Source organism: Nilaparvata lugens, chromosome 4, assembly GCF_014356525.2.
Source record: "Nilaparvata lugens isolate BPH chromosome 4, ASM1435652v1, whole genome shotgun sequence".
Taxonomy (NCBI): Eukaryota; Metazoa; Arthropoda; class Insecta; order Hemiptera; family Delphacidae; genus Nilaparvata; species Nilaparvata lugens.
The window spans coordinates 10,345,679-10,354,923 of record NC_052507.1 but is presented as its reverse complement, the minus strand read 5'-3'; positions in this window follow the sequence as shown (position 1 = coordinate 10,354,923).

The following is a 9,245-nucleotide window of genomic DNA, read 5'->3' as shown; positions in this document are numbered from 1 at the left end:
TTATTTCCATCTGTAGAATATCATTCACAGAACGAAAACATGTAAAGTAAGGAAGGTTTAATTGTTGATTACTGTGAATTATAACATTGCATTATACGAAATAATAATGTAAAATAAGGGAAGTTTATTGTTAGATCATGAATTATGAACTTAGTACAATACAATGCTTTATGCAATTGAAAAAAAACAGACAAATATATTCAATTATTTGTGACGCTCCATCCTAAGGTCACTGTGTGAAGACCATTGGCAGTCATTATGACATTTTGAGAGGTCATGAAGACTATTGAGAGGTCATAAAGACCCTGGAGAGGTCAAAACGACCCCATGGGTTTGAAACAGATAAGATGGCAGATTATGTTGCGTGAGCCACACCCAAACCCTCTCATGTCGCATTAAACGTCAGTGACAACATTGACATTTTACGAGAAAGAAGCTTTTTTGTTTGTCAATTGGAACAATAGACAGTGGAGCGTATTGTGTACGTTTTGTTCCATTTTAATAATTTAGGCGGAGGTGCATTGGAATTGAGTTCAAAACTACAAATTGATATTAGGAGTGCTTTGTTTTGGTGTCATTCGATCATTATTATCAACTGATTCTGAACACTCTCAGCTCTGTCTGTATATTCGCAACCCATTTCTGGACATTCTTGGCTCACTCTGTATATTATCAACTCATTCAGAAAATGCCATATATTTCCAACCCATTCTGGACGTTCTATGCTCATTTTGTTTAATATTATTATCAACTGATTTTGATCTTTCTCATCTCATTCTGATAATCCTCAATTAGAGCGGAACAATCTCATCTCATTTTTATGAACTCACTCCTAACTTCATTCTCATCTTTTTACACGCTGAATAGAATTGAAGGTTATTGAAGCATGGGGAATCACTACTTGTTACCTCTTACATGTGAGTAGAAAATCTTTGTAATTTTGCTTTGAATTGACTCTATTTAGTTTATAACACTGTACATTTTTGAATATAGATATTTATCCAGATTGTAACACTATAGTTTTGGATAGATATTGTACACAGCACAAAATGAGGTTTACTGTGACAACAAATCATGTCAATGTGGAACAAATAGGCTAATATTGAGGTAAAAAAAGACTGAGAAACGCACATATGGACCTTTTGATTATTAATAAATGATTTCTACAAGAAATTATCGAACTATCTACCATTCGATTTCTGAAATTGAATTCGAAACTCAAATAAGAAGTGATATTCAAACTAATTATTTATTGGAATTAATAAGCTTTGGCTTGGGGATGAGATGGAGTCGAAGATGCAAGAAGATACGTAATCTGTGTTTAGATAACTATGTGAACATTTTACAACAAAACATTATCATTCTTCATCATAGAAGAAGGATAATCCTGATTGTAATAAAAGTGAGCAATTGAGGGAGGGGTGTGGATGGAAGGATCTGACAATAAAATAATGAATAACACAGAAATAATATGAGCCACACTGTTGAAAACTATTTCAGAATAGTAGATTAATATGGTAGAATCTACCATTAGATGATTCAACTGTGATACATGATAGCGATCCCAGGTATGAATCTGGTAAGCCTAGATACAGAGATAAAGTTAATATTCCCCTCTCCTCTATTCTCTATTTGAACTACTCTATTTGAAACAATATTTTCAAAGGAATGAAGAGTGATCTGAAGCCAAGTATAGAATGACCATCGACACGCTATCTATGTTCCAACACTGAAACTAGAACGATACTGGATTAGTGAATGTTGAGTTGCTGTTGCGTTTATCGGACCAATGCAACTAAAGACTGACACTTGCTACCAACTCGAAAAAAGAGGACATTTACGACCAACTCAAAAAAGAAGACACTTGCGACCAATTTGAAAAGTTGACACTTGTTACCAACTCTGAGGTTTCTACCTATAGCAATAAAAATATCGGGGCACCGAGCTTCGCTTGTTAATTTTATTTATTTATAAACATAACCATGGCTTACTTTAGATAAGTAGGCTAAGACAGAACACAATTCTCTAAAATTAATGATCGTGTATATATTCCACAGCTGGCTATACGTCATCTTAGGAATTTCGGGGATGCGATATTTTAGTTTTTCACATACTCACTCACTCACTCACCTTTTTACTTTCCGCAGACAACGAAAGTCTCAGCTGTTTCAGCCAAGGATGAATTATCCTTTTAATGTCGTTCAGCGAGTTTTCCCAAGGATGAGACCTAGTGCAATCGAATTTTATCATAAACCTACTATGTTCAAAATCTCGTGAAAACCGTTAGAGCCGTTTTCGAGATCCGTTGAACATAAATAACCAGATATAAAAATACAGAAACTGCTCGATAAATATAATAGGATAATATCGTGTGACCTGGCTGGCTCAGGTCTGGTGTCAGAGTTTTCAGGTCGCAACTGATCAATTTCAGGGCCTCTGACATTACCTCACGACTGTCTTTCAGGCAGCCGGGACCGACGACTTAACGTGTCCATCCGAAACACGGGAGTGGCCCGAGATAAATATCTTCTACCTATAGTGAGGTACACGTTATAATGGCAGTGTTTGATTAGCAACGGTATTGATATCCTTGTCTATCATTCAACAAAGCAGATAGAGCTATCTCTTTCTTGCTTTGCTCTGTTGCCAGATCGTCTTCTAACAGTGTAGAATTAATAATTAATTAACAAAAATTTTCACCTAAATTATGAAAATTCATTATGAAATTATAGAAAAATATAAATTTCTTGCTTAAATATAATATAATCAACTATTTTAAACGAGAATGAGCAGTTAATATTACATCAATAAACCCGTAGCACCTAGCGTCTATAGAAGGCATTGACAAGACAGAGGATCGGCAACGTTCTTCCCCTATCTTTCTTCACTCCTGCCATTATAACGTGGACCTCACTATAGAAGTTTATAAGAAAACAAGGATATTGTCAAATTCCACTAAAAAAAAGTTCAAGTTCACTTTTTCTGAAAAATTTCACTTTTTTAGTGAAATTTGACAATATCCTTGTTTTCTTATTATGGAGAGATTTCACAACATCACCATCAATTCGACTCTAATTTTATTATCCACTATAGAAGGTCAGAAGCCGTTTCCAACACATTTCCAGCCTCTAGTTAGTGAATGAAAGTTATTTATTGGTTCAACAATCTGATATTTCTAGGCATATGAAATCCTAGATAAAGTCGTATTATCAAAGTATTTAAAATATTGTCAAATTTCTTGGCAGCCTGACTCAAGCAGGCTTTTTAAGCTCTCTTGAGGCATCTTATCAAGTGTTCTATAGCTTGGAATTCCCGATGACTTGAAGCTGTCAATAAGGGTGCCAATAAAGGTGATGTGATGTCTTCAAGCTGTCTATAATTACATATTCCCGAATAAATATGGATTCCCCATAGAATCCCCCAACAATCCATATTCACGAGTAAATCGTAAATCATACAGCATAGAATCAGTAACAGATTGTAAATTTATGAATATTTTCAATTTCAGACAATGGCCGTAGGCAGTTGGAAGGTGTCAGTGCCCTTAGGCCTGGACTCGGCCCTCGAAGGGTTGACTAGGGCCGTTCTCAAGCAACAACCTCATGACATCTACTCCTTTGCTGCCACTTACTTTGACGATCTGCTAGCACTGCGCCTGCGCCAGATGGACGCTCTGTCTGGTGAGTAGAGTTTCATCATAAATTACTACTTACTATATGGTGAGGTCCACGTTATAATGGCAGTATTTGATTTACTTGCTTGTTGATTAACAAGTTACTTGTTGCTATCCCTCGTCTATCATCTTTTATCATCTTCTTATCATCTTTGTATCATATTCGTATCATCTTTGTATCATCTTAGTTCATCTTTGTATCATCTTCGTATCATCTTCCTATAGTGAGGTCCACGTTATAATGGCAGTATTTGATTAACATTGGTGTTGCTATCCTTGTCTATCATCATTAATCATCTTCTTATCATCTCCGTATCATCTTTATATCATCTTTGTATCATCTTCGTGCGATCTTTGTATCATCTTTGAATCATCTTCCTATAGTGAGGTCCACTTTATAATATTGCAGTATTTGATAGCATTGAGTTTTCTATTAGTTTCTATTCTTGTCTATCATCTATGTATCATTTTCGTTTCATCTTCATTTATATTTTCAAATGTATCATTTGTATTTGTATCATTTTCGTAACATCTTTGTAACATCTTGCGATCTTTGTATCATCTTCCTATAGTGAGGCCCACGTTAAAATGACAGTATTTGATTAGCATTTGTGTTGCTATCCTTGTCTATCATTCGACAAAGCAGTTAGCGCTAACCTTTTCTAGCTCAGCAACGTTGCCATATCGTTTTTTAACAGTGTGGAAAATATAATTCATTAACAAAATATTGGATATCAGTTATCAAAATTTATTAGATAGGCCCTGATCATTAAAAAAAAATTTTTTACAAATAAAATATAATTGATTAATTTAAACAAAGATGAACAGTTGACATAACATCTGATTATAGTGGCTTAGGCAGTGGCAAGCTGAGAGTCGGCAACGCTGTTCTCCTATCTTTCTCCAATGCCATTACAACGTGGACCTTACTGTAACTCTACCTTTTTACTAATCTTACTCACTCAATCACTTTCTCACTACCAGGGTCCGATTCAGCAATTCTACATACCAAAATTCAACGAGCAGTTTCATTGGACAATGAACTGCATGTGACGTTGTCAAGCTGCTTGCTTCCTATTGGTAGAGAACTGTAAAGGTAATATGGCGTCTAATTAACCTATTGACCAATCAGACAGCTCCATTGTTATGTAGAGGCGTCGACTGCTATTTCAGCCATTCCTACAATAGTTTCATCAGATATTAGGCTATATATTATATCACTAGATTATATATTACCAGATATGGTACTCTTTTCTCTTTGGTTTCATGTTATTGTTCTGAGAAGTGTATTCAAACAAGAATGGTATTCATTCATTCCAAGTACAAATTAACTAGAAAAGTTTGAATTGGATTCTCATATTCAGCTGGAAGGGGGGGCTAAGAGTTTAGGAGGGTATAATAGTTGTAATTATGCATTTTCAAATTTAATACATAATTGGAAGAAAAAAGGATATTTTCACCATAAATTGCTTATGTATGAATATTATTCATGAAGCACATATATTATTACTATTCTCGACTCTCTCATGATTAGGCAACAGTTTCCTATCTATGATATTTTTTGCAGTATCGGATTCAAGAATCCAAAGGTTCGAAGAACCTCACACGTCAACCGAAGCTTATTGTGTGTACAACACAATTTCAATCCAACTCGGAATTCTGCCAGTAGAGGGCAGCACCTGTTGAGTCATATTTTCAACTCCGCCTGCTCTCTCCTGATTGGTCGACGTTCGTAATGTGTCTAATTCCAAACTCTGCCAATAGGTAGCAGCAATTACTGGGTGATGGTAAAGTGAAGTGACTGAATATTTATGTTTATTCTGCAGGCGATGAGTTCAAATACTGTAAGAGTATTGACGAGCTACTGAAGAAATGTGTTTAGTGGAGAAATAATTTAGAGCTGAATTTATGACAAGCAACGTCAACAATTTGAGACTTTATCAATGATCTCAATTATAGTAAAGACATCTTCACACTCATTTATTGCTGTCAATGGATGATAACAGAATAAAATGAGATACATTGTATTTCGAAATTTTAATCAAGATGGACTCACACCAACAGGAATGTTATAGTATAGGTACTCTAGTCAGATTAACGTTATATGTCAGTGGAAATGATAGGACTGCAGAGTTGTCAATTTTCTGTTAACACTGCCTTCGAAGTATATAGCTGTGATTTAAGTTATTCCAATGTATCTGATGTAATATTAATTGTTGAGTCTTTTTAATAACGATCAATTCTATCTCAAATAAATAATTTTTAATAATATAATGATAAATTTTCAGAATTGTCGGCTTAAATATTTAGGTATTCTCAGGCGAGTTATACTCAGGTATAAAGGTATACTCAGGTGATGTGGAACTTCCCTAAGAGACTCCCCACCAATAAAGTCACAGGAATATTACTATTATAATTTGGGTGAATATAATTGACCGAACGTAGTGAGGTCTATGTTTCAACTCGATTTGCTTTTGTCTGTCTGTATGTAACGCGATTACGACCAAACTCGTTGATAGAATTCGATGAGATTTGGCAGGAATATTCCTTTTTCAACTGCGCGTGGATGTACACACAAGGTTCTTTGAAATTCAGCATTTTAAGGGGATAATATGAAAAGAAAAGGAATTTCTCCATACTCTGATATCACTATATATATATATATATATATATATATATATATATTATATATATATATATATATATATATATAAATTAGAACAGGAGACACGATATAAATAGATCAATCTATTATAGATTGATCTATTTATATCGTGTCTCCTGTTCTAATTTATATTACAAACTATAAAGTGTCTTCTGTTATGTGATATATATATATATATCATCTACTGTGGAGATAGGATCAATCAGACTATAGAAGCTGACAATCAGCTGACAAGTGGATTATTCATTGCATGCATTACACAGATGTCTGGCCGTGTCTATTTCTATAATGTAGGGTTTTATGATGCGTGCCCATCAGTATCAATATTCTCACATTTGAAAAACAAATTTAATAGGTGATTGAAAATAAACTGAATGAACTGAATAAGACAGAAATGATAATATATTCTTGATTGAAAAAACTAATTTTAAAATAGTTGAGAAATATTTTTATCAGATTGAAAGATTATCACGAAACTGGATAAATCATCATATGGGATACAAATTCAAAAGTGAACTGAGTTTATTAACATTAAACTGCGTTTACACCAAAGTTAATAACAAAATGTTAATAACTTAATCCTTATAGATTCTATTAGATTGATCATAACTTATCATACACATGATGCACATATGTGTTTGCCAAGTTCCGTTCAATCTAATAGAATCTATAAGGATTAAGCTATTTACATTTTTTTAAACTTTGGTATAAATGCAGCTTAAGAGAGTTTTTGATCTTAGAGAAAACAAATAACAGTTTTTAAGAGTAAATTATGATTCAACTGTGAATTGTGATTCAACTGAATCAACTAGAACAGGTGACATGAAATACTTGTGGATGAGAAAACTGCGTGAGGTCTACTGTTCACAGAACTACTAATTATTGTATCTTTACTCATATATGTGTAACGAAACTAAGTCTGTCTTATCGCCCCTAGTATTTGGTAGTTATTAATTATTATATAAGAAATATATATTTCTTCATTTCCAACAAACGATATGACATAAGTGCGGAGCTAGAATAGGATAGAGCCACCTGTTTTGTCTAATGAGAGACAAGGAAAGCAAACCAATTTTAGATCAGGTGTTGTCTTTATAACGTGAATATCACTGTTGATTCAATAAACAAACACTCATTAACTGGTGTGACAGAACATTATGGGATAGATCACACGTACGTCACTCATGCGTCCTTGACCCACTAAAAGACCTGCTCAATCAAAATTGCGAGCTCATGAACCCGTCCCTCACCCCTCAAGTAACAATGCTCTAAAGGTAGGGGGGCTCACAAGGGAGAAAAAACAGTGGGGGGGGAGTGGTAAGGTGGGGAAGGTGTGGGGTAGAATGTAGGGCCCTGGCCAATTCGAAGCAATTTAATCGAATTCGTTGAGAGTGTGTTTTTGTCTCCCATCCTTGCGATATGGGACTTCAATTTGTCATCCTGTCATTGAGTATGTGCGGGTGTAGCTCTACTGTTACTGTACGACAATGATATATTTATATGGAGAGTGTAATGTCAATAATCAATAATGTTCAGACAAGGATAATAGTCAATCATCTTCATTGAATAGTTTAAAAAAACAGTAATGGTAATGAGTAATAGTGAAATATTATAAAGCTTTCAAGTGTTTTTTTTCACATGAATGTGTGCGGGCCAAGGGTGTAGCCCTACTGTCACTATACAACAATGATATTTTTGTCATAATCATTCAATTTCAGCTGTTTTACATCCATGCAGTCAATCCGGTAAACAGCTGATTGTAGAACAAATAAACATATGATTCTCATTAAAGCATACTATACTGTAATAAAATCATATGTTTTCTTTACAGTCGAGTATGTTTCCTAGTTCCGAATTGGGAACAGAAAAACTTCCACCTTTTAGCGCTCCAGGTGGATGTTTTGTCAACTACAATCAAAAAATTCCTGATTCGAAACTTGTATACTAGGTTATGTTTATAGAATGCATGAAGTAATGTCAGCAAAAGCAGGCAATGTTTTCTGTTTCTCAATCATTTTTCTTTAGATTATTATGACAAAAAATAGTGTAAGTTACTTGGATGTAAAAGTCTTTTGCAGTGCTCAAATGAAATTCTAGTCTCGGCTAACGCCTCGACTAGAAACATCATTCTCGCCTGCAAAACGGCCCTTCCCGTCCTTGTGACTTAAGATACTATTACAGTATAAAGAGTGAACTGTCAATAATCAATAATCTTCAGACAAGGATAATAGTCAACTATTAGATAGATTAGAAGAGAACAGCAATAGTAATGGTGTCATAATAACATAACGTAATGGTGAAGGAAACATAACCTTTTTTCTGGACTATTTTAATGAATCAAAATTCGGGGGAGGAACAGTTTTGGGCTGTGCCTGTTGATCCTTCCCAAATTATTTTAAATAATAATTTTGTATCATTGAATCAATAAAATAATAATAATAATAATAATAATAATAATAATAATAATATAATAATAATAATAATAATAATAATAATAATAATAATAATAATAATAATAATAATACATTTCATATCGTAACAAGTAAGGTTTGAGATATCACAAGACGAGTATGAACAGAACGGTCAGGTCGATAATTATGTCGATTTTAGTTCGCTATCGACCTTCTATATACAGAGTGTTTCAGAAGAAACCGCTGAGTTTTGAGCACTTCAAATACGACATTTGTAGAATCCTATCATCCAGGAACAATACCCTAAAATGTTCGACTCTACCTCTGAAACACTCTGTATAATTATGTATATCTATATCAATGACTCCGAATGCTTTTATCATTTCACAGCTGTTTATAGAGACATCGACCTTCACCGCGACTTACTTGTTCTGTTCGCACCATAATTATGAGTATCTACTAGAGAGATACGGTTCTGGAATTAATTTTATTAAAT